This window comes from Portunus trituberculatus, chromosome 8 (genome assembly GCF_017591435.1).
Source record: "Portunus trituberculatus isolate SZX2019 chromosome 8, ASM1759143v1, whole genome shotgun sequence".
Classification (NCBI taxonomy): Eukaryota; Metazoa; Arthropoda; class Malacostraca; order Decapoda; family Portunidae; genus Portunus; species Portunus trituberculatus.
The window spans coordinates 198466-226146 of NC_059262.1; the positions used below are offsets into that span (position 1 = coordinate 198466).

A 27681-nucleotide genomic window follows, 5' to 3' on the forward strand; every position below is an offset into this window, starting at 1 on the left:
AACCCTGAACAACACAACTAGGTAAATACACAGAGGGAGAGAGAGTTTTTATCCTGTGACTCTAATCAGTTATCAGTTTCCTTGGAGGGAGATAGTTAGCCTAATGTTTCCCCTCATCTTTTGTTGTTGTTGTTGCTGCAATAAAGATTGGTACACAGTAATGATAAGTTATTAGCATGAAAAAGGATAGAAAAAAAAGCAAATGTCATCTTACGAATATATTGAACACAATACAATATCTATGGTAATTTGGGAAACACAGGGCTCCAGGAAAAAGAAATGTAGCATGAGCCAGTTTTGAGATTATGTTGACAAGCCTTGGTGAAATTTTTCAACACCCCCATTCAAACAATAGATCTATCAGTGCCCCAGGTCTGTATGCCACAGTCCCTCACAGGGACAGTGACAGTCAGTGCTGGGGCGACAGGTTCATCATAGGAGGCGGTGGTGCCTGGTGGACCCGCATATCGAGGAGTGGCCATCGCTGTCCTGTCATCCCATTGTCCAGCTTCCATATCCTGAAATAAAGAAGATGCAAATAAAAGAATTTAAAAGAAGTCATTACATTGACAAGAAAGAAGAAGCCTAGCCAGTTATGACTTCCTCTAAATCAGAAGTACTGTAATACACACCCAGACAATTACATCATAAAAAATATTACACATATCACACAAATCTTAACCTTGTCTCCGTTGCAATCACCCACGTCCATGAGTGAGCAAATACTGATTAAAAAGTGACACTTGAAAACTAGACACATTACGTTTTCTTTTATCCACATCATAGCGAGAAATGATTTGATTGGTTGAGAGAGAAAGAGAGAGAGAGAGAGAGAGAGGTTTATGGATGAATTGAGCATGCCAAGTCAAGTGCACTGGAGACAGGTTGAACATCAAAACAATGGTATGATGTAGGGAATTTTCTCTAGACAAAAGTGTTAACATTCAGGGAGAAAATTCCCAGACAACATAATCAAAGCTGATATTTTTGAGAATTGTGATTGTTGTATCATGCTTTCGAATTCACTAAAATAGAACATCAAAATAAAGCTATGCTATCATAAAGTAGTACATCAAATAAAGCTGTATTCATCCTCTATTGTGAAAACTGGAATGGAATGGAGAAAAGGAATGAATGAAAAATCAAATCTGAAGTTAACAGAAAAACTGAAGTTGTTATATTAAATGGTTTACCCTGAGGAAATTTTGAATAATGGAAGGCAGCATGACGTCACAAAAGTGAAGCAGATGCACTATTGGTCCACTACTACTCCTACCAACCTTACACCCAAAACATTACCCGCCGCCCATTGAAAATATGTAAGAATATCCAAGTTATGCTCCTTATTTTCTGTCTTGTACCCATGTTTCAAAGCCGCCTACCATGTGTGTGACCTTAAAAGACTTTAATAGTCGTGGCATACTGTGCCATGAAGATTTAGAAGTAAATCATACGTAGAAATTAGATAATAGTGTTTTATTCAGTTTTGGTGGACTTGGATGAGATGTGGGAAGCTGTCTTTGTGGCAAATATATGGCTGGACCAGGTCCTGTACACATGTAAATATATATAACTTGAAACATTATTTTGTGACAGAAATGGAATAGCTTATCATACCATCAATCTGGGGAAAATTTTGGGGGAGAAAGATTGATTGTGCTGACGCTGGAGTTGGTATGTTGCTGGAGTTGCTATGCCACTCGAGATGGTGTGCACTCCTTTTGTCCAGATACCAAGAGAGAGAAAGAAAGGGGGTTGGGGGTGAAACAGTGCCCGAGCACAGACACACACATGCACACAAACACACAGATAAACACATGCACACAGATAAACACAAATAAATGTACAAACACACATGCACATTTGCATGCTTACAATGAACTGGCAGCAGCAGCAAGTGAAAAAAATAATGAAAGGTCAGAAGAGGAAAAAAAGGCATTTTTTTGGAGAATTCTAGGAGACAAGATAAGGAAATGGTATATAAACGAGAAGGAAGAGAAAAAAGTTGAACAAGTTTAACTAAAAATGATAAAGGCAAGAGACTAAAAATTATGTATACAAACATAGACGGGGTTTTATCAAGTAAATTAGAATTAAGAGATTACACAAAGAAAGAAAATCCGGACATTGTATGCCTGGTTGAAACAAAACTAAATGAGGCAATCAAAATAGACTTGGATAATAGGTATAATGTATGGAGAAGAGATAGAGGGGGTAAAGGAGGAGGAGTCATGATAATGTTAAGGAAGGAGATAGTGATAAATCAAGTGGAATGTGGGAAGGAAAAGCAGAAGTATTGTATGTTAAGATGCATATTAATAAAAAAGAGTTAACAATCATTGTAACATATGTGCCACCAAAAACAAATTCATGGACCAATCAAGAATATAAAGACATGATAGATGACACAATAAGGAGTCTAACGAGAATCGTTAAAGAAAGGAGAAAAATGATATTAGTAGGAGATTTCAACTGTAAAGAAGTGGACTGGGAAAATTATGAAAGTGGTATAGGGGAAGAAGCCTAGGGAGAAAGATTCCTGAACCTAATGATAGACAATATGATGGACCAGAGAGTAAAGGAATGCACAAGATTGGACCTAGTTTTTACAAGGGGATATACAAATGAATGATGATATAAGATATAAGTGCCCATTGGGAAAGAGGGACCATGTAATAATAGAAATGGATATAGAAGAGAGAAAAGAAGATAGAGACGATTCATACAAAGGAGACCGATTAAATTACAGAAAGGCTGATATTGAGAATCTCAAGAACTGTTTTAAAAACGTAAACTGGGAGGAGATGGAAAACTCAGAGACGATGCAAGAGAAGTATAATTTATTTTTGGAAATATACAAAACAGGAGTCAGGGAATATGTCCTGAAATATAGATCTAAAGAAGAAGGAAAGAAAGATTGGTTTAATGGAAGGTGTGCCAGGGCAAAGGAGAAAAGAGATGGAGCATGGAAAAGGTGGAGGAGAAATAGAAATCCAGTAAATAAGGAAAACTTCAAGGCAGCGAGAAATGAATATGTTAAGGTGAGGAAGGAAGAGGAAAAGAACTTGAAAAGGACATTGTCGAAAAATGTAAGGAGCAACCAAAATTGTTCTATAGATTCATAAATGGAAAAATTAGGCAAAAGAAACAATAGAAAGGTTAAAAGGAGAGAACGGGATGGTGGAAGACCCAAAAGTATGGCAGAACTATTAAATAATAAATTCCAGGAGGTCTTTACTAAGGAATCCAAATTTGAAAGGCCACAGGGTAATAGAGACAATCTATATGAAAGAGATTAAAGTAACCAAGCTTGAAATAAAAGAGTTAATGAAGGAACTGGATGAAGAGAAGGCAATGGGACCAGATGAAGTCTCAGGCAGAATACTGAAAGAATGTAGGGAAGAACTAGCAAGTCCTATATACAACATCATAAAATGCTCAATAGAAAATGGAACAGTACCAGTAGAATGGAAAAGAGCTGAGGTGGTTCCCATATATAAGAGCAGAAGGAAGGAAGAACCTTTAAATTACAGACCGGTATCACTAACTAGTGTAATATGCAAGATGTGTGAAAGAATAATAAAGAAACAATGGATCGAGTTCCTTGAAGACAACAAATTAATATCAAATAGCCAATTTGGTTTTAGAAAAGACGGTCTTGTGTAACTAATTTATTGAGTTTCTATTCTAGAATAGTTGATAGAGTACAAGAGAGAGAGGGATGGGTTGACTGTATTTATTTGGATTTAAAAAAGGCGTTTGACAAAGTGCCACATGCAAGATTACTATGGAAGTTAGAGGAGAAGGGTGGCTTAAAAGGAAGCACATTGAGATGGATAGAAAATTATTTGAGGGGGAGAGAAATAAGGACGGTAGTTAAAGATATGAAGTCCAAGTGGAGAGCAGTAGAAAGCGGAGTGCCACAGGGTCAGTATTGGCACCAATACTTTTCCTCATTTATATTAACGACATGCCAGAAGGAGTGAACAGCTACATAAATCTGTTTGCAGATGATATGAAACTGTGCAGAGTTATAAAGCAAAAGAGGATTGTGAAATACTGCAAGAAGACCTAAATAAGATCTGGGAATGGAGTAAAAGTGGGAAATGGAATTCAATGTGAACAAAAGCCATGTCATGGAAATGGGAAAGAGTGAAAGACGACCTGTGGGAATCTATAAGATGGGAGATGGAGTAGAACTGGAGAAAGTTAAAAAGGAAAAGGACTTAGGAGTGACGATGGAAGAAAACAATCAACCAGTAAGCCATATTGATAGAATTTTTAGAGAAACATATAATTTGCTAAGGAATATTGGAATAGCATTTCACTACATGGACAAAGAAATGATGAAGAAATTGATAAGTACTATAATAAGACCCAGATTGGAATATGCAGGAGTAGTGTGGACCCCTCATAAAAGAAACACATAAGGAATTGGAGAGACTACAAAAATGGCTACAAGAATGGTTCCAGAATTTGAAGGGATGACATATGAGGAGAGACTAAAGGCTATGGATCTACCAACCCTGGAACAAAGAAGGGAGAGAGGGGATCTGATACAAGTTTACAAATTGATCAACGGAATGGACCAAGTGGATAATGAGAAACTGATCCTGAGAGAAGAATATGACATTAGAAGCACAAGATCGCATAGTAAAAAGCTGAGAAAGGGAAGATGTCTGAGAGATGTTAAAAAATATAGTTTCCCACAAAGATGTATTGAGATGTGGAACAGTTTGAATGAAGAAGTAGTGTCTGCAACGAGTGTGCATACTTTTAAAGTAAGATTGGATAAGTGTAGATATGGAGACGCGGCCACACAAGCATAAAGCCCAGGCCCTGTAAAACTACAACTAGGTAAATACACTGCGTAGTATAGTGGTTAGCACGCTCGACTCACATTCGAGAGGGCCGGGTTCGAGTCCCGGTAAGCGGCGAGGCAGATGGGCAAGCCTCTTAATGTGTGGCCCCTATTCACCTAGCAGTAAATAGGTACGGGATATAACTTGAGGGGTTGTGGCCTCGCTTTCCCGGTGTGTGTTGTGTGTTGATGTGGTCTCAGTCCTACCCGAAGATTGGTCTATGAGCTCTGAGCTCGGTCTGTAATGGGGAAGAATGGCTGGGTGACCAGCAGACGACCGAGGAGGAGGTGAATTACACACACATATCAAATGATATGACGAATGGAGTGAATAACTATATGAGTTTGTTTGTGGATGATGCCAAATTAATGAGGAAAATAACTAAGAAAGAAGACTGTGAGGCATTGCAGAGGGACTTAGACAAGATCTGGGAGTGGAGCAGAGAGTGGCAAATGGAATTTAATATCAAGAAGTGTGGAGTAATGAATTTTGGTAAGAGCAGTATGAGACCAGTGTACAGATATAAGAAAGGGGGATGAGGAATTGGAAATAAAGACTGAAGAGAGAGATCTGGGAATAACTGTGATGGAGGGGCTCTCATCAGAGGTTCATGTAAAGCAGGGGCAGGCAACCTTTTTAGAGTGAGTGCCAGATGAGACTCTTGGAAGGAGGTCGCGGGCCGGAGTGAAAAACGAAATCTCAGAAATACTATATTTTGTATAATATTCAATAAAAAATGAGACAAATGCATGGAATACTATAGTAATAAAAGAAAACGTATGCACACACGACTACTACTACAACTACTACTACTACTTCTAATAATAATCATAATAATAATAATAATAATGAAATGTAAAGTAATTCAATAGTATAATTTATTCATCTAAAAACTTAAAATTTATTAGAGTTTCTTCTCTACTTTTAGTGGGAGGTCCACGGGCCGGATTGCATTAATAAAGCCTAGCAGGGTGGCGGGCCGGACGCTAAGCCTTCGCGGGCCGGATGTGGCCCACGGGCCGGAGGTTGCCCGCCCCTGATGTAAAGAGTAAATCTAGTGAAGCGTACAATTTAGTAAGGAACATAAGAACTGCATTCTGCTACATGGATGAAGAGATGATCAAGAAGTTGATTGTAACAATGATTAGACCCAGGTTGGAATATGCAGCAGTACTTTGGTCTCCATGAATGACATGGGATAAGAGGAAGCTGGAACACGTGCAGATGGCTGCAAAGAAGCTGCCCCAAACCTTGGTGAATCTGTCTTATGAGCAGAGACTGGAAAAATTGAGTCTGCCAACTCTGGAAAATGAAGGGAGAGAGGAGACCTTATCACTATGTACAGGATTCTGTCTGGTATTGAGAAGTTGGACCATGATGATCTGGTGGTGAGAGATATGAGAAGTGGGAGGAAGCATGGGAGAAAAGTGAAGATGAGTGTGTGTACAAAGGACATAAAGAAATACAGTTTTCCACAAAGAATTGTGGGGATCTGGAATGCGCTGGAGAAAGAAGTGGTTGAAGCAAAAACAATTCACGGATTTAAGAAAAAGTTAGATAAGAGTAGATATAGAGACGGGACAGCACGAGTTTGAACTCCTCCTCCCGTAAACAACAACTAGGTAAACACGTGCGCGCGTTCGTACACACACACAGAGCACAGCCGTCGAGCAGGATGCACGCATCTGAGCAGCTCGCACAGATTACTACAAAAGGAGTTGGACTCAGGCCTAGACATATGTACAGGGGGAGAGGGGACCATAGATTCTTCTATCTCCAAATGAAATAAGTGTTAGATCACATATAACTAAGGAATGAATAACGAGAGAGAGATGGAACCAAGTAGCACTGCCAGGAGCATGGCAGAATTAAAACATAGGCCGAGTGAAAAGCAACACTTTATAGAAACCCCTATTGGTTTAACCCTTATGTTTCGGCGATCGTATATGAACGATTATATCAGTATGTCCGTAGCGACGGCGATCGTACCCGTAATCAAGAATTTTCGCACCTCATGTTTGAGCTCCACGCGCGGTTTCTCAAGTCAGATGGCGAGTGGAAGTATCTGGCTTCTTTTTCCACCTGTAGTGTTGTCACTAACTCTGTATATTTAGGGGTAACGAAGCTATTCTCCCATTCTGAGGGCAACACTTGGCAAAACCAGCAACCTGCCGTGTTGAAAGCACCCTGATAAGAGCGAAGGGACGTCTCAGTTCATAACTCACTATGGAACAAGACAGATCATTTTTATTTAGCAGTGCTTCTGAGCCTGACTACAGTGACAGTGATTATGAGGAAGAAACTGAAGAAAGTGAAGACAGCAGTAGTGAAGACTCGGAAAATGATTCAGAGGATCCACCTGTTTTCTCAGAACAGAGAGAAAACAGAGATAGTGGTGATGGAGAATAGACTCCAAACATCGTATTGAGAACCCAGAGTGGCTCATGGAGACGCAGGAGTGGCTCACGAAGACGCAGGTGTGCCTCTCGTGTTCTGAGAAGACGATCAATGGGGCATGTGTGTGTGTGTGAGAGAGAGGGACAGAGAGAGAGAGAGAGAGAGAGATGATACCTACATGTTATTTGCTTGAAACTTGATATGAAAAGTGGTGAAAGAATACTCTCTCTCTCTCTCTCATTGGAAGTGTACAATTTCTCTTCCAAGATGAGAGAGAGAGAGAGTGTGTGTGTGTTTGCGCGGTGTCATTGCTCACCGAGCTGTTTCTGCTTGACGGATCACACAGCGGGCGGAGGAGGAATCCTTGATAAGGCAATAAGTAAACTTTCAGAGGTCACATCGAGCTAGAAAGTACATCATTGTATTCAGAATAACAAGGAGAAAATAATTATTAGTATTTAAACAGTCTTCTGACAATTTCTAGGTTTACCATTTTTACTCGTCGTGGGATATTGGAAAATAGTTTAATCACCGGAACATAAGGGTTAAGGAAACTATCAGATGATACTAAGGAAAAAAATTTCTCGGGTTTCTGGGATGAACTAGGTAATATGAGAAGGCTTATTAATGTAGAAAGAGAATTAAGATATATGAAGGTGGTGATGTCCAGTCTCATGGACAAACAAGACCGACTGCTAACAGAAAACACACCCTGAAATTGAGAGCAGCTGAATGTGAGAAGGTCAGTGCAGTAAACGAGGAATTGAAAGAGGAGATTCTGGAAATAAGGAAGCAAAATGATGTTCTAAGAACCACATGCCAAAATTATGAAAGCTCTTTAAAGAGCTTGCAGGATAAAGTGCTGGACAGGATTACAGACAGGGCAGAAGGTGGTCAGGTGAAAATAAATTGAAAGAACTAAGAAATGAATGGAAACAGGAGCAAGAAGAGGAAAAAGTCAAATTTTCAGAAGTGGTAAGGAGACAAATTCAGGAGAACTCAAAAATCACTTAATAGAAGTTATCAAGGAGAAGGAAAATATGGTGCGGGATGCAGTAGACAAGAAAAAAAACTTCGTGATTTACGGGATGAGGGAAAAGAAAAATCCAAATAAATTCACAAGAGAACGTGAAGAAAGGGAAATGGCCAAAACTGTTATCAAACGAGTAAAAGACAGCACACAAGAATTTGAGCAGGAGGTAGAGGAAGTGATTAGGCTGGGAAGGTACAGTGAACGGGGTAAGAGACCAATGAAGGTGAAAATGAGATGTCAAGTGGCTGCAGAGGAAATTATGGCTAGAAAAGGGAAGCTGGCCAATGATGTCAATCACAAGGAAACATGGATAAAAAGAGATATGAACTTAAGAGGAAAGAGAAAAGGAGAAAGTATTAAGAAGTGAAGTTAAGGAAAAAAACGAGAGAAAAGGACAGAGATAGAGAAGAGGAATTTTTACTGGAGGGTACCTAAGGAAAAAAGAGGAGGTCGTGGAGGAGGCAATAAATTAAGAGTGACTTATACTAAAATAGATGGGTTGTTATCAAGCATATCGGAAGTTCGGGATTATTTGAAAGAGAAAAAGCCGGATGTAATGTGCATCGTTGAAACAAAACTGAAAAAAGAGATCCATGTCATCATTAAAGAGGAGAGATATAACACCTGGAGGAGGGACAGGAAGGATAAAGGGGGAGGAGGAGTGCTAATAATGGTTCATGATAATATATGTGTCGAGGATGTGCAATATAGTGAGGACAAAGTGAAAGTAATGGGAGTAACAATCAGAACAGAAGATTTAAAGAAAAGAAAAATTATAGTTACATATGTTTCACCAAAGACTAATACATGGGGATCAGAAGAGCATAAAGATATGCAAAGGGAGGTGATAAAGTGCCTAGATAACATGATAAGAAGAGATAGAAGAATACTCTTAGTTGGAGACTTTAACTGTAAAAAAATAAACTGGAGAGAGATGGAAGTAATGGATAATGCTGGGCAGTGGAGTGAAAAAGTGTTACAGTTGACTATGGTTAATACAATGGACCAGTGGGTGGAGGAGTCAACAAGATACAGGGGGGGAAGAAGAACCATCATTGCTTGACCTAGTTCTCACAAAGAAACCTGAGTCCCCTCCAATCTACAATACCTTAGTCCAATGGGGAAAAGTGATCATGTGATATTAGAGATGCAAATGCAAGAGGAAGAGGAGATAAGTTACAGAGAGGACTATAAAGGAGAGAGATTAAATTATGCAAGAGCATATTTTGAAAAATTATGGAGTTATTTTGCTGATCTTGAGTGGAGTAATATTATGTGCAGGAAAACTGTACAAGAGAAATATGACATTCTTACAGGAATACAATGAAGGAGTAAAAAAGTTTGTTCCTGTTTATAGAATTCAGAAAAAATACATGCTTGGTATGATGCTAGATGTATTCAAGCAAAAAAGGCAAAGGATAAAGCATGGAAGAAACTCTTAAAGCAGGAAAATGACTATAATAGTTGGCAGTACAAAAAGATACTAGAAATTAATATATAAGAGTAAGGAGAGAGGAAGAAAGAAAGTTTGAGAAAGATGTAGTGGATAAAAGCAAGGATGAACCCAAACTTATCTACAAATTTATAAATGGCAAAACAAAGAATAAGGAAACAATTGAAAAAATAATTAAAAAAGAGAAGACATACCAAACAGAGAAGGAAATGTGTGAAATAATGAATGAGAGCTTCAAAATGGTATTCACTTAAGATGATGATTTCACAGAACCTAATAGGACATTGGATTGCCAAGGATTACAGGAGATTGCAGTGCACAAAGAGGATATTGAAAGATTACTGGATAAGTAGAAAGTCAGAAAAGCAATGGGGCCAGATGGTGTATCAGGCTGGGTGTTAAAAGATTGTAAAGAGCAATTCCTGGATCCAATTTGGGAACTAATTAAAAGTTCAATAAATGAAGGGAAAGTGCCACTAGAGTGGAAGAGAGCCAACGTAATACCGATATTTAAAGGAGGAAAGGCAACTGAACCACTAAACCATAGACCAGTGTCACTTACAAGTATCATAGGGATGTTATGTGAAATAATTATCAAAGAAAAATGGGTTAAATTTCTAGAAGAGCAAGTCATATCAAACAGACAATTTGGGTTCAGGACAGGGCGGTCATGTGTATCAAATTTAATAAGCTTCTACTCGAGAGTTATTGCAGGATTTGAAAACAGAAATGGATGGGTCGACACTGTATACCTGGACATTAAAAAGGCTTTTGATAAAGTCCCGCACAGAAGACTTCTTTGGAAACTAGAGTACATAGGAGGACTGCGTGGAACCTTGCTCGAATGGACAAGAGATTATTTGAAGAATAGGGAAATGAGAACTGTGATTAGAGATACATACTCATCTTGGGGTAAAGTAACTAGAGGAGTGCCACAAGGGTCAGTGTTAGCCCCATTATGTTTCAAGTTTATGTAAACGACATTCACATTGGGATAAACAGTTATATAAATTTATTCGCTGATGATGCAAAGTTGCTAAGAGTTATCAGAACCAAAGAGGACTGTCTGCTGTTGCAGGAGGATTTAAACAAGATCTATGAATGGAGCAAGAAGTGGAAATTGGAGTTTAATGCCAAAAAATGCCACATAATGGAACTAGGAAAGAGTAAGAGAAGACCAGTCTGGAACTATTTGATGGGAGAGGAGCAAATAATGAAGACTAAAGAGGTAAAAGATCTTGGAGTGATCATACAAGAAAATCTGAGCCCTGATAAACACATAAACAAGATATTTGGACTATCATATAAGATGTTGACTAATATAAGAGTGGAATTTCATTACATTGATAAAGATATGATGAAAAAAATCATCACAAGCATGATATGCCCAAGGCTGGAATATGCAGCAGTGGTATGGTCTTCAAGCTCTAGAAAGGATATAAGAAGATTGGAAAGGATACAGAAGATTGTTACAAAGATGGTGCCAGAATTAAAGGACCTCACATATGAAAAATGACTGAAGGAAATGGGACTGCCAACCTTACAAGATAGAAGAGAATGCAGGGACCTAATAATGTATAAGATAGTAAATTATATTGAAAAGATAGACAAAGAAGACCTGGTGCTGTTGACAGAAGATGGAAGGACAAGAGGACATGACAAGAAGATCAGAATGAGGCAATGTGTGAAGGATATTGGAAAATACAGTTTTCCACACAGAATGGTGGAAAAATGAAATGCATTGGATAATGGAATTGTTACAGAACATAGTGTGCATAACTTTAAAGAAAAGCTAGATAAATGGAGATATGGAGACAGGACACTATGAGCCCCGCTCGCACCCCGTACAATACAACTAGGTAAATACACACACACACAGATTGGTTTAATGCAAAGTGTGCCAGGGCAAAGGAGAAAAGGGACAGAGCATAGAAAAGGTGGATGAGAAATAGAAATGCAGTAAATAAGGTAAACTTCAAGATAGCAAGAAATGAATATGTTAAAGTGAGGAAGGAAGAGGAGAGGATCTATGAAAAGGACATAGTCGAAAAATGTAAGGAGCAACCGAAATTGTTCTACAGATTCATAAACGGAAAAATAAGACAAAAAGAAACAATAAAAAGGTTAAAAGGAGAAAATGGGATGGTGGAAGACCCAAAAAGTATGGCAGAACTGTTAAATAATAAGTTCCAGGAAGTCTTTACTAAGGAATCCAGATTTGAAAGACCACAAGGTAATAGAGAGACTGTCTATATGGAAAAGATTAAAGTAACCAAGCTTGAAATAAAAGAATTAATGAAGGAATTGGATGAAGAAAAGGCAATGGGACCAGAAGTCTCAGGCAAAATACTGAAAGAATGTAGGGAAGAATTATAAAGTATACGAGACTTACCGTAGATCAGTTGAAGTATGCTTTGGATTTTAGGAGTCAAATCACCTCTGCCGTAGTGGAGATTTTTACATGAGATAAGCCATCCGCGCACCGGCCAGTCAGACTTCAAAGCCACGAACACCCACATGATATCACCTAACATGTTATTAATTATAAATACAAGTAATCCTTGTAAAACATGTGAACAAGGGTGGGAAGTGGTGGGCATGTAAAATCATGGCAGAGGTGATTTGACTCTAAATCAAAGCATACTTCAACTGACCTACGGTAAGTCTCGTATACTTCATAATTTTACTTCGTCAAATCACCTTCTGCCACGTGGAGATTCCTACATGAGGCTTTAAAGCCATGTGGGTGTCGTGCCTAAACAACTGCCTCTCAAAAGCATTGTGATATGGGATCAAAAACCACGATCCTGCATTGGAAATTTCATTATACATAAATCCATTATCACATGAAGTTTACTATCCATTACTATTGAACCTCTATACCAAATTTCAAATACATCTGTATTTTAAGAGAGTAACAAAACCATTCTGGCAATTCCAACTTCTGCCACACTACCTTTGTCCCAATAAACTTGCAAAAATAATTTTTAAGCAATTTTTTCAATATCCAAACATAAGAATACAATTGTAACACAAAAGAGTAACCAACCTACTCCAACACTGCTTCTTGAAAAGAGTCTATTTTTTTAACAGTCTGTTTGTCATAGTACTTTGCAAAAGTACTTTCTCGTGTCCATCCCGCTTTGGACATAATACAAACGATGGGTATTGACATAGCTTTGGCTTTAGATACTGCGGCAGGTCTAACACTACCCGCAGTAAATCTTGATGTATCCACTCCTGACCTATAAAGCATTGTTTTAATCCATCAGGATATGGAATCTTTAGTAACCGGCTTGTGTGGTTTAATGTAACGGATGAGTAACGTATCGTTGAACTGGGAAAACTCCTGTCTGAGTCCCCCAGTCCTCTCCAAATAATGTTTCAATGTTGCACAAACACATAAACGTGAGTCCCTAGAATATGCTTGAAATCTAACAGTCCGTATATTAAATGTAGGCCTACACTGCTTAATGTTTCCCCTTAAATAAACTGAAATGAAATCTTTATCTATGTGCATACCCTGTGTACACAACAGGTGCAAAGTTTTTACTCTAGCTGCTTGAGTCAATGCCATTAGCATAAACAATTTCAACGATAAATCCTTAAGTGTCAAAATGTGCAAAGGATACATAGATGTTAACATTGTCAGAACTGGCTGAATATCCCACATTTCCATGTACAGGCAACCCCCGTTTAACGAAGGTTCACACAATGAAATTTCGCTATAACGAAGGTTTCATTTTAATACCATCTGCTCGTTTAATGAACACCAAACTCGCTTTAACGAAGTTTTATCCAGGTAATTTTTTTCCAAATTTAAAAGCCCCACTGTATCATGCAAGCTGACAGGCTTTTGAATACATCAGGAGCTGCTGGTACTAAGGCCTGCCTCAGGAGAAATCCTGAGACACCTGTAGAATAAAGATCAAGATCAAGCCTCTCGTGGACAACACAGGCTCTACCGATACAAAGGCCTGACTCAGAAGAAATTCTGTCACCTGTAGCATCAAGATCAAGATCAAGATCACACGCACCACTCACTGCCCAGTCAAAACATAACAGCGTCACCAGCAGCTCATCTTCCTTAGTTCAACTTACCACCAAAACACCCTGCAATGTGGCCTAACGTTCCTAAGAAGACCAGGAAGTGTCTTACTCTCGAAGTGAAGCTGGGTATTATTCACAGACAAGAGAAAGGCCAGAAAACTAATAACATTGCTTCCCACCATGGCTTGACTCCATCTACTGTCTACTATTTTCAAGTCAAGATACTCTATTAAGAAGGCTAGTGAGACCTCATTTTCCTTGCAAGCTAAAAGAACCACCAGAACTTGTGACTCTACAATGGATAAAATGGAAAGCCTTGTGGAAATGTGGTACATAAGTTTTGTATGCAGTACCATGATGCGCACCTTGTTTACATTCCACAGGTTGCCGGTTAGTGTATTTCCCGTTTCACTCTCCCTCCCTTCATAAAGTTAAGATCATCAACATTATAAAGTTACGTACATACATACATTAGTGTACATTATAATGACTTAAATTAAACTACCTAAATGTTTAACTTCATTATTTTTACTTTCATTAAACCTTTTACTGTACTATGATGCACTCTCACTTTGCTTACTCTCAATGGAAGTTCATATCAGGGGTTATACTTGTTATAATCGGTTCGCTTAACGAAGTTTCGCTTAACAAAGTGTTTTTTTAGGAACGTAACCCTTTCGTTAAACGGGGGTTGCCTGTATCTAGTTGATGGTGGTTTTAGGTTAAATATGCCCTTCATGAACCTGATGACTGATGGATGATTACCCGCTCTGTATCCATTCACGACAATCCCTAGTGACGAGAGGGCACTTCTTGCAGTGTTGACCAACTCATAACCCATATTCCTGTTGAAAGTTTCAGATAGAAAATTTATGATGTTTGAGACAGTGGGATCAAATGGACTAACGTCCCATCTATTACAAAACTGTGTCCCCGGTTTCCTCGAGGCCAGGATGATGTCCACACCTTTCTCAGAAATACCTCTGCTTTGCAGGTGCTGCCTGATAGAAGGCATGCCATCATTTGAGTGTGCTTCATAATCGGATGTTCCTCCCTGAAGAGAGGTTTGCTAGCACCTCTCTCTTTTGTGTGATGAGGTAAGGGTGATCTATCTATCAGCATCCTGACTAGTGTGCCCATCCATGGTTGTGATAACCACAACGGGACCACCATCCACACTCTCGCCTCTTCTGCACTTAACTTCTGCAGACACCTAGTGATCAGTGAAAAGGGTGGAAAGATATATGAAAGCTTAAATCTAGACCAGTTTAAAGTGAATACATCCAAATATGTTGCACCTGGATCTGAGTTCCAAGAGCAATAGCAAGGTAGTTGTTTATTGAGCCTTGATGCAAACAAGTCAATCACCGGAGTACCAAAAATAACGCATAACTGTTGGAAAATATTAACATTGAGTTTCCATTCATGTCCGTCCTTAACTAACCGAGACGCCGAATCCGCCAACGTGTTCGCCTTTCCTGGGATGTGAGAACATGTTATCCAAGCATCATATGTGATGCACCAATCCCAGATATTGGTGCCTATCTCATTACAAATACAGGCAACCCCCGCTTAACAAAGGGGTTACGTTCCTAAAAAATACTTCGTTAAGCGAAATTTCGTTAAGCAAATCGATTATAACAAGTTTAACCCCTGATTTGAACTTCCATTGAGAGTAAGCAAAGCGAGAGTGCATCATAGTACAGTAAAAGGTTTAATGAAAGTAAAAATTATGAAGTTAAACATTTAGGTAGTTTAATTTAAGTCATTATAATGTACACTAATGTATGTATGTACGTAACTTTATAATGTTGATGATCTTAACTTTATGAATGGAGGGAGAGTGAAACGGGAAATACACTAACCTGCAACCTGTGGAATGTAAACAAAGTGCGCATCATGGTACCGCATACAAAACTTATGTACCACATTTCCACAAGGCTTTCCATTTTATCCATTGTAGAGTCACGAGTTAAGGTGGTTCTTTTAGCTTTCAAGGAAGATGCGGTCTCACCAGCCTTCTTAATAAAGTCTGCTGACTTGAAAATAGTAGACAGTAGATGGAATCAAGATGGTGGCAAGCAATGTTATTAGTTTTCTGGCCTCTCTCTTGTCTGTGAATAATACCCAGCTTTACTTCAAGAGTAAGACACTTCCTGGTCTTCTTAGGAACGTTAGGCCACATTGCAGGGCGTTTTGGTGGTAAGTTGAACTAGGGAAGATGAGCTGCATGGTGACGCTGTTATGTTTTGACTGGGGAGTGAGTGGTGTGCATGATTTTGATCTTGATCTTGATCTTGATGCTATAGGTGACACAATTTCTTCTGAGTCAGGCCTTTGTATCGGCAGCGCCTGTGTTGTCCACGAGAGGCTTGATCTTGATCTTTATTCTACAGGTGTCTCAAGATTTCTCCTGAGGCAGGCCTTAGTATCAGCAGTTCCTGGTGTATTCAAAAGCCTGTCAGCTGGCATGATACGGTGGGGCTTTGAAATTTGGAAAAAATTACCTGGATAAAACTTTGTTAAAGTGAATTTGGTGTTCGTTAAACGAGCAGATGGTAGTAAAACGAAACCTTCATTGTAGCGAAATTTCGTTGTGTGAACCTTCATTAAACGGGGGTTGCCTGTACTAGATTTTATGCCACCCATTTGATTAACATAAGTCATTGCAGTAGTATTGTCACAAAAGACCTTAATGTGTTTTCCTTTGAGAACTGGAGCAAACACTTGCAAAACTAATAGAATGGTCTTAAGCTACAATGCATTAATGTGCATCAACCTTTCTTCAGCTGACCAACTACCTGCGACAGACTGATGGAGAACATGGCCGCCCCAACCTGTGTTTGAAGCGTCTGTATAGACGTCAACGTCCATGCCTGTTCTAAAAATTTTCCTATTCTGTCAAGAAATGTTATGAATCCACCACTGAAGGTCAGATTTCATATCCTCTGTAATTCTCATGTAACTATCAAAGTTCCCTTGTTTGATTTTCAAAGCTGCAATTTTTTCAGCTTCCAAATTCCTTTAATGTAGCTTGCCAAGCTCCACTGCTGGAATGGCAGCAACCAGTAGACCAATAACTCTGGCTACTACCCTGATTCTATCTGTACATTTATTTCTAAGTGTCTCACAGTCTTGCGTGATTTTCTGAATCCTGCGTTGTGGCAATGAAACAGTCATATTATTAGTATCAATAATATTACCCAAGTATTCAATGGTCTGAGTGGGCTCCAGCATGGACTTGTCCATGTTAATGCAAAAACCTAGTTTATGAAATAATTCAATGGTATCATCGACACAAGCCAGACAGCCTGTCTTAGACTTATTACAAATTAAAGAATCATCAATAAAACTAGTAATTACATGGCCTTTTTCTCTCAATGCAGCAAAAACTGGCTTCGTCAATTTGGTGAAAATTCTTGGCCCCTCAGAAATACCATTAGGTAGGCACGTGAACTGATAGATGAAGTCTTTCCATTTAAAACATAAATATTTCTGTTGTTCTTCTGCCACTTTCACACTGTAATAAGCATGTTTGAGATCAACTGAAGCTAGATAATCACCTGCATTAATAAGCCTAATGGCTTGCTCAAAATTCTCTATCTTAAAATGTTTATATGGAATGTGTTAAGTTCACTTAGGTTGAGCACCATCCTATAACCTCCATCCTTCTTAGGTCTCAAAAAAATGGGAGAAATAATTTGCTCCTTATCAAAAATAGCTTGTTCTTCTGTAGTAAATTTATAAGCTAATTCACGCAAAAATAAATGTTCAATATCATTGACATTAATGTCCAGATGGCAGTGTTGTACCATGTCCAGAATAACTGGGTCTTTAGTAATTTCCAACCAGTTATGTACAAAATAGTGCAGTCTACTTGTCACAAAAGTGTTGCTAACCTGATTTATCGTCGGGGCACCCCGACCCTTGGCGTTTTTTGGATCCAGGTCCTGTCGTGCCGAATACTGCCTCTGGCTACCCCGGAAACTCCTGTGTGTGGCTCCTGAATGCTGCCTTACCCCAGAAGCTCTGTGTTCTGCCTGAAGTGGACTTCCATGGGAAGAAAGGCTTCTTGTTGGATAACTTAACCTTCAATTTTTCAATTTCCTCAATCTGTTTAGTTGATTGAGAAATATCATCCCCAAACAGAAAACAGCTTATTGGCACTCTCTCAGAGCACAGATGTGTGTATTTGGGATTAATCTCTCTCTTCATTATGCATCGCATTATGCAAGCGTCAGTGCACCATTAATCTTACTAACCTCTTGCGCCAGCTGTGAGTTACCAGTATTCTGCGCCAGGTTATCTAACTCCAAGAGTGACTCTGTTATGATGGTACCCACAGAAATAATGTCGGCACTTACCTCCATGAGGCGAGAGTCAGCTTTCTTGGCATCCGTTTTCAAGGCTACCAAGATTTGCAGGTTGCACTCTACAGGTGCTAGAGCAGGACAGTTGTTGGGACACCTGGTAACTGTATTGCAGACCTTTTTCAAAAAATAAATTCACCATAGCAGCCACCTTAATGTCAATATCCTCATCAACACTGTCCGTGGGTCCCAGAACTTTGGCAGCCTGCAACAAAATTCTATCCCGATGAGGAACCTCTCTAATCTCACCGTCCTCCTCATCAGTGGAGTCCACAAACCCAGAAAAAGTCGCAGGCGAAGCAGCTGCCTGCAACCCCGAAGTACTTGCCTGGTAATTTACTTGGTACGTCTTTGGGTCAGGGGACCTATTAGCTGACAGTTTAGCCACTTCACCTTTCAAATGCACCAGTTCTTTCATGACCATTTGCCAGGAAGGAACATTTTCCTCATGAACTGGGGATGTCTGTGCATGTGTACTCGTAACTGGTTTGTTTACATCCTGGCGGCAGCGCATCCGACTGTCATGCACCCTCTCCAGCCTTGCCTGGGAGTTGTCCGAGCTATCCATTGACCTCACGCTATCCCTTGATGACTTAGTGGCACTCCTCCTGCTGTTACCATGGCAGGACACCTCAGGTGGCAGGGCTGTGCTGTCCTCCAGCCCCGACATGACTGACACCTGCACTCAACAAGCCAAAAGCCTGCATTAGCCCACAAAAATTTCTAACTTGGGAAATTGGTAGGCCCATCCCATATCAATGCCCTATGGCAGGCCCATCCCATACCATAGATCCAACCTGAGTATATAGGGCAAAGTACCTGTCGTGACAAACGGCAATCGAAGGAAACACCGTGGAAAACAATGACCACGTCTGAAGAACACGTCTGACCAGCACGGGAATGGTCCAGCAACTGACTGGCCGGTGCGCAGATGGCTTATCTCATGTAGGAATCTCCACGTGGCAGAAGGTGATTTGACAAAGTAAAACTAGGAAGTCCTATATACAACATCATAAAATGCTCAATACAAAATGGAACAGTACCAGTGGAATGGAAAAGAGCTGTGGTGGTTCCCATATATAAGAACGGAAGGAAGGAAGAATCTCTAAATTACAGACCAATATCACTAACTAGTGTAATATGTAAGATGTGTGAAAGAGTAATAAAGAAACAATGGATCAAGTTCCTTGAAGACAACAAAATAGCCAATTTGGCTTTAGAAAAGGTCATTCGTGTGTAACAAATTTATTGAGTTTTCTACTCTATAGTAGTTGATAGGGTTCAAGAGAGAGAGGGATGGGTTGATTGTATTTATTTGGATTTAAAAAAGGCATTTGATAAAGTGCCACATGCAAGATTACTGTGGAAATTAGAGGAGAAGGGTAGTTTAAAGGGAAACACATTGAGATGGATGGAAAATTATTTGAAGGGGAGAGAAATAAGGACGGTAGTCAAAGATATGAAGTCCAAGTGGAGAACAGTAGAAAGCGGAGTGCCACAGGGGTCAGTATTGGCGTCAATACTTTTTCTCATTTATATAAATGACATGCCAGAAGGAGTGAAGAGCTACATAAATCTGTTTGTGGACGATACGAAACTGTGCAGAGTTATAAAGCAAAAAGAGGATTATGAAATACTGCAAGACCTAAATAAGATCTCGGAATGGAGTAAAAAGTGGGAGATGGAATTCAATGTGGACAAAAGCCATGTCATGGAAATAGGAAAGAGTGAAAGACGACCAGTGGGAAGCTATAAGATGGGAGATGGAGTAGAACTGGAGAAAGTAAAAAAGGAAAAGGATTTGGGAGTGACGATAGAAGAAAACAATCAACCAGTAAGCCATATTAATAGAATTTTGAGAGAGACATATAATTTGCTAAGGAATATTGGAGTAGCATTTCACTACATGGACAAAGAAATGATGAAGAAATTGTTAAGTATTATAATAAGACCCAGATTGGAATATGCAGGAGTAGTGTGGACCCCTCATAAAAAGAAACACATAAGGAAGTTGGAGAGACTACAAAAAATGGCTACAAGAATGGTTCCAGAATTTGAAGGGATGACATATGAGGAGAGACTAAAGGTTATGGATCTACCAACCCTGGAACAGAGAAGGGAGAGAGGGGATCTGATACAAGTTTATAAATTGATCAACGGAATGGACCAAGTGGATAATGAGAAACTGATCCTGAGAGAAGAATAGGACATTTGAAGTACAAGATTGCATAGTAAAAAGCTGAGAAAGGGAAGATGTCTGAGAGATGTTAAAAATATAGTTTCCCACAAAGATGTGTTGAGACGTGGAACAGTTTGAGTGAAGAAGTAGTGTCTGCAACGAGTGTGCATAATTTTAAAGAAAAATTGGATAAGTGTAGATATGGAGACGGGGCCACATGAGTGTAAAGCCCTGTAAAACTACAACTAGGTAAATGCACTCACATACACGAGTGCCGCCATACTGACAAGACGTGCAAAAACAGCTCTCAAGGGAAGCACTTCAGCAAGTGTTGGAGCCTGACCTAGACATATGTACAGGGGGGTAGAGGGGGCCATAGTGTTCTTCTGTCTCCATAATCAATAAGATTTGGATATTGTATAGAATGGAATATAGAGGGAGAGGGAGAGCTAGGTGGTACTGCCAGGCATACAGGACCAAAACAAATGCCATGTTTTGAAAACCAAAGGATTATGAAAACACCAATTGGACTGAATAAACTGAGTAATGATAATACGGACAAGAATTTTTCTGGATTTAGGGAAGAAATAGGTAATATGAGGGGGCTGATAAATGTGGAAAGGGAGATAAGATACATGAAGGTGGTGATGTCAAATATGATGGAAAAACCAGACAAGTTAATAAAAGAAAACACTGAACTAAAAGTGAGATTAGAGGAATGTGAGAAAGTAAGGAAGATGAAGGAGGAGATGCAGGAGATAAAGAAACAAAACTATATGAGGAGATGCAGGAGATAAAGAAACAAAACTATATGTTAATGGTTACTTGTTGCAACTATGAAGAATCCTTAAGGGGGGTGTCCAATTCAGAGACCGAAAAAATATGAAAAATAATGTTTTTTGTTTAAAAAAATATATATGTGGTAGGTATACAAGTTAGCTATTATTTCACAAAGTTTTATGGCAAAACGCGCATTGGTTTCCGTTTAAATGCCATTTAAAGGTCCCGTACTCAACCACTTGCATTTGTTTACATTAGCAGAATCAGTTTTTTTCTCAAAACTACGAAAAAAGGCAAAAATCTTAACTTTTTTGGTGGACATGATACAGCAACACTGAAAGTATGAGTGTCGTCAATCAAGGCACCAGCAAGACTCAGTAGGGGGAAAGTTATCAGAGAAAGAGGTTGTTGCTGCATCTCTCTCTACCTGTCCTTCACTCTGCTAAACAGAACATAATTTAGTTACTGCATCCTGCTTTTCACCTACTGCCAACCATGGGACAGGTGTCTAAGAGGAATAAGCAGAGGAAGGACGCTTGGAATATGAGTATGGAAGCTCAAAGAATAAAAAGAGCGTGTTGAACCTGACACCTCAAATGCTCCAGTACACATCCTCGTGTCACCCACCACCACCACCCTCACCACTGCCACACCACAGTCCACCACATCTCACACAGAACAAAGATAAGGAACTGAATAAGAAAAGGGCTCATTACTCACAATTAGAGAAGCTCTTCTACAAAATATTGAGAAAGGAAAAAAAGATGTGGAAAATGACGACGAGCTTGTCATGCTGACGAAAAGGAGGTTGAAAAATCTTCTTTCCTTTAGTTATTCATGCCCAGATCCTGCCTTTCACTACAGTTTGGAGCCTGATGTATACAAGAACACCATAACTATGCACTGCACAACATGCAACTTCAAGAACACATCACAATCAGAAAAAGTGAGAGCTTGAACGTCGGAAGAAAAGCCTCTTCAGGACCAACATATCATTGACAGGAGGGGACCAGGAGCCTCATATACATTTAATTGTATTTTGAGATTGTAGATAATAAAAAGACCATATAGTAAAGAACATATAGTAAACCTGAATAAACTTCCTAGTGTGTTATAACGGGATCAAGATCAATCGATAAACTTTATCGGCCTGTATCTCATGTTTGTTATTCCCCTACTAAAATCTATTTTAAGGCCAATTTTAGGTTAATTTCAATGAAACAAAAACTAAAAGGGAGAAGAATACTTCTATCAATTTACATTGCTATTTTTTTTATATATGTGATCTGGAATTTTGTATTAATATTTTTTGGTCAAAAAAGCTAAAAAAAAAAACATTTTGAAAAAAATTCATAAAACAAAAACAAAAGACGAAATAAAAAATCTAATGACGTGGAAACCTTTCTTATTATAACGTGTCTTTGCCATAGGAAATGGAATGTTATGGAGCAAATAATGCCAGAATAACACTCATAAGTTTTAGTTGAAATTGTAATTGCATGGAGGGCTTGGGGACTAGAATGGGGATGAATGTCTAATATTGATGTACATGTTCCCAATACTTCACAACATAAAAATCAGATTGTTTCATGCATATTTACCAGAGATATGACAACACTGTTCTAAACCGGACGCTCCCCTTGAGCTTGCAGAAAAAATACAGGATGAGGAGGATAAAGTGGAAAATGGAAGGGGTGAAAGCAAATTGGAGGAATTATGAAATGTATAGAAACAGGAACAGGAAGAAGAAAAAAGTTAAATTTTCAGAGGTAGTAAGGAAACAAATTCAGGAAAAGATAAAGGACACTGTTCTACAAGTAATTAAGGAGAAAGAAGATCTATTGAGGGATGAAATGGCTAAAAGAAAATGTATCTTAATTTTTGGGATGAAAGAAAAAAAATCCAAACAAGTTCATGAGAGAACGAGAAGAGAGAGAATTGGCCAAAACTATTATCAAACAGATCCAGGACAGCACACAGGAGTTGGACCAGGAAGTGGAGAAGTGATTAGGTTGGGAAGATTTAATGAAGGGGTTAAGAGACCAATGAAAGTGAGAATGAGATTGTAGGTGGTGGTGGAGAAAATTATGACAAGAAAAGAGAAACTGACTGATGATACTGAATTTAACCCATCTGCTGCGGATGATGACACGGTGTCGTCGGTAAAAAAATTCTGAAGACTGCGGACGACGCACGTTATGCGTTGCCAAATAAAAATATTCGTAGAATATTCCCAATGCGTTACCAAGCTTTCAAATTTTGACAGAGTCACCCCCTGAAGACTGCCCGTGCTTTGTTTATGTCCATGACCTTGGACGAGGCTTATCTCGTGACTCCCCACCCATCAGCTGGTATTTACTGCTCACCACAGAGGGCGTAGAAAATGCCTGGCTCAGACACGTTTTGGCTTATAGCGCAAAACTTTACATATACAACAAGTACTTAGAACCCATTTTTCTTTGCTTTGGACCACAAGGATTCCATTTCTGCAATTAAAAATTGCTCAAACCTGCCGCACTGGCGGTACATGTTTTGAAAAATAGTGCCGCAGCGGACGGGTTAAGGATATATGGCTAAAAAGAGATATGAACCTGGAAGAGAGGGAAAAGGAGAAAGTGCTAAGAAATGAAGCTAAGGACAAAAAACGAGAAAGGAACGGAGATCAAGAAAAGAATTTCTACTGGAGGGTTCTAGATATGAGACTAAAGAAGTGGTACCTTCAGAAGAAGAAGGAGGTCATGGAAGAGGCAAGAAATTAAGAGTGATATATACAAATATAGATGGGTTGTTGTTCAGTGTGTTGGAGGTTAGAGACTATTTGAAGGAGAAACGACTGGATGTAATGTGGATAGTAGAAACAAAGCTAAAGGAGGAGGTCCATGTTAGCTTCAAGGAAGAGGGATATAAAAGTTAGAGAAGAGACAGAAAGGGAAAAGGGGGAGGATGAGTGCTAATAATGGTTTGTGATGATATATGTATGGAGGAAGTGCACTATGGAGCATGGGGGAGGTAATGGGAGTAACAATCAAGACCGAAAAAATGAAAAAAAGAGAACTATTGTCATGTATGTGCCACCAAAGACCAATATATGGAGAACAGAAGAACATAAGGAAATGCAAGGAGAGGTGATTAAGTGCATGGATAATATGATAAGAAATGGAAAAATATTATTAGTAGGAGACTTCGATTGCAAGAGTAAATGTAGTGTTTGAAATTAGGAGTGCAGAAAACCTTGCCTCAATTGATGCTCACCTTCACAAGCTCATATTAAGTCCATACCTCAAAAGGGGATCCCCGTTTGATAAGGGTTAACGGTTGTTCTTCATTACCTCTTTCCCAAATGTTTTATGATTGGTTATACTTTTTCTTTTTACAATAACTTGAGTGCACGCTCACTCGCTCTGTGCTCAAGATTAATGGTTCATAACCACCATAACTCACTACAATCTCGTTTTCTCCCTATCACTGCTGCTCTCAATGTCGAAATATTTTTCCTCAGTCACTGACCTTTATGATAAAAATTACAGTGGACTGTCAGACTTAGAACATCTCGGTTATGGAACATTTTGGACTTGGAACAAAAATTTCAATAATATTTCTCACGGTGCTGGAATAAATTTTGGACGTGGAACAATCTGAAGGCGGTTGAATCCAACCGAATCTGGGTAAGGCCAGTGCCTATGGCAGGAGGTAAACATCTGTTGCCACTTTGTTTTGATTCCATGTTTTTGGCCTTGTTCTTTCCTAGCTGGGGTCAGGACAGTTGACCAGTTTTTCATTTGACCAGAGTCACAACCAGGTGGAATGGTTGAGTATAAGTACACTGATCCCTTAAGTAACAAAGTAACATGGCACCATTGGCAGTGTTATGACAACCTACTCTTTTATGACTGAACTGGACAATCTCTTGAGTCGTGATTAGTGTACTGAGGTGAGATAGGAACACTGTGAAGTAATTATCAATCATCTGGTTCAGTTTCATACCTGTCTCAACAGAATCTTTTTATAGTAGTGTAGTGAGGCTTGTTGTGAGTAAGTTTATGTTGTATAATAATAATAATAATAATTAAGTATGTAGTGGGTGGATTCTATCCAAGTGAGGAGTGAGTGCCCTCTATCTCCCATAGCTCAGTCCCTTTCTATTTTGCTGTCTTTGACTCCCTTTCTGTCCTTTCTTGGGCAGCCAGGGTTTTTACCCTCAAGGATACCAGTGTCCCTGCCCAAGGCTGACATTGCTGGTTGGGGTGGGGCTTGCAATCCTTTCCTGTATAAAAGTCCACAGCGGCTACCAGAGTTAGAGGTAGAGGTCGGGGTCGAGGCTCTGCTGGAGGGTCTGACCGTGCAAACCCCTCAGGTGCCAAGGCACCAGAGGGGACTTGTCTACCCGTATGACAGATGCAGGGGAAAGCTTGCAAGATCCCTGTGTCTTGAGAGGGATGGGAGAATCCCCTAGCCCTATTTTTCAACTTTGGGGATGCTGGTGGGGTTGCAGATGTGGCACTTGCCCATCAGACCATTCCTGGGGTAAACCTTTGGAGGGTTCTATATGTAGACTCCTGGAATGTCCTGAGCCTCTCAGAGGATCAACGACTGCCTCATCTATCAGATGAGCTCAGTAGGCTGAGGGTGGATATGGTGGGACTCTGACACAAGGAAGCCTGGCAGTGGCGAGACCAGTAGCAAAGGTTTTACTTACTATTGGTCCGGCATGAGCAATGGTCACCATGTCAAGGGGGTAGTTATATGCGTCTCCAGCAGCCTGCAGCCGTCCATTTTAAAGGTTACTCCGGTTGATGAGTGTATAATGCGACTACGGCTGAAGCACAGTCTAGGCTTCATGTCTGTTGTTGCAGTATATGCTCGTACCAGTGTGTTAAACTGAAGAGAATGAGATGTTTTACGCCAAACTCAACTCTGTACTGGACCAGTGCCTCTGTCGTTACGCACTTATTGTCTTGGGTGATTTTAATGCTGTCATTGGCACTGAGAGAGCCGGCTACGAGTTATGTGTTGGTCCCCATGGCTCTGGTACCAGGAATGACAACAGCTCTTTCCTTCTGAATCTTGCAAGATCCAGAAGGTTGAGAATTGCAGGTTCTTGGTATCAGAGACCAGCGCTGCACTGCTGGACTTGATATAGCAATGCTGGAGGGGTAATAAAGGAGATCGACCATATCCTTGTAAGTACTCACTGGAGGATCCTTCAGAACTGCAGGGTTTTTTGGAGGGCTGAGTTTTTTGCAACTGATCACAAGCTTATCATTGTTACACTCAAGCTACATGTCAAGATTAGAAAGCCTTCAAGATGTGACCACATTGTGTTTAATCTTGAAACTGAAGGACTTGACATGTGCCCAGGAGTATGCAATGACAGTCTCCAATCGGTTTGGGGTGCTCGATACCAATGAGGGACCCGGTAGAGCTATGGGATACCTTCAAACGTGAGACTAATGAGGCTGCCAAGAAATGTGTTGGGGAGTGCCCAAGGTTACGGAGTGGCTTCGCCTCGGAAGAGACACTGGACAGTATTGAGGAGAGTCATGCTGCCAGACTTGCTGGGAACCGTGACCAGTACAGGGCTCTGTCACGTAGGACTAGAGCTTTCCTGAGGAAAGACAAGGAAAGGTATATTAGGGGTCTCGCTGAGGATGTAGAGCGTCATTTAAATGCTAATGACCTTCAACCTGCTTACCAACCCCTGAAGAAACTGCTGCAAATCTACATCTCAGGCGAGCTCTCCAAACAGCAGATGGTTGCCTCATATTGGATGCAGGTGGGCAGATGGCTTGTTGGGCTGAGTACTTTGAGCAGCTGTTCACGGTGGATCCTCCAAGACTACAGCTCCAAACTACAGGATTACGGATGCTGGATGCTGATCCACCCATTGACGAAACTGCACCCTCGATTGATGAGGCCAAAGCGACTGTGGCAAAGTTGAGGTGTGGAAAGCCAGCTGGCACTTGTAACATCAGTACAGAGCTGCTCAAAGTGTGAAGTAAGACCATGATACTGCTGTATGGCATTCAGGTACCATTCCCCTTTGCTGGAAAAAGGGATTGGTCATCCCTATCTGGAAGGGGAAAGGGGACCGTCAGGACTGCAACAACTACCGCAGTTGTTGCAGGTCAGGACAAGTTGCTTGTCCATTTGCTGTTGATGCGTATCTGCAGTCACCTGCTGAAACACCACAAACCTGAACAGTTTTGGTTCACACCCGGTAAGTCAACAACTGACTGGATCCTAGCGCTTCACGTACTGATGGAGCACCGATGTGCGTTTCGACAAAGGATGCTTGCAGCCTACATCGATCTCAAGAAGGCGTTTGATTCAGTGCATCAAGAGACACTCTGGGATCTTCTGCATCTCTGTGGGGTTCCTGCAAGGATTATTGGTCTATTAACTGGCCTCTAGTCTGGGATTGTGAGTGCTGTGAAGTGTGGAGGGGGTGTGTCCAGGTTCTTTCCTGTGAATACGGGAGTGAGGCAGGGATGCGTGCTTGCTCCATCATTTTTCAACATTTGCATGGACTGGGTACTAGGCAGAGTTGTAGACCAAAG

General features: G+C 40.1%; 2 protein-coding genes across 10 annotated transcripts in view; one reads left to right on the forward strand and one right to left on the reverse strand.

Moving 5' to 3' along the window:
• The window catches only part of LOC123501142 (magnesium-dependent phosphatase 1-like), an 89500-nt gene that overhangs the window by 47323 nt on the left and 14496 nt on the right, over positions 1-27681 (forward strand). The gene's annotated exons all lie outside the window — the stretch shown is intronic.
• The window catches only part of LOC123501140 (tetratricopeptide repeat protein 23-like), a 325403-nt gene continuing 297927 nt past the window's right edge, over positions 206-27681 (reverse strand). For all 5 annotated transcript variants that reach the window (XR_006673573.1, XM_045249726.1, XM_045249722.1 and 2 more), the window contains exon 13: positions 206-518. The gene's annotated coding sequence lies outside the window, so the exon portion shown is untranslated. The remainder of the gene's footprint in view (positions 519-27681) is intronic.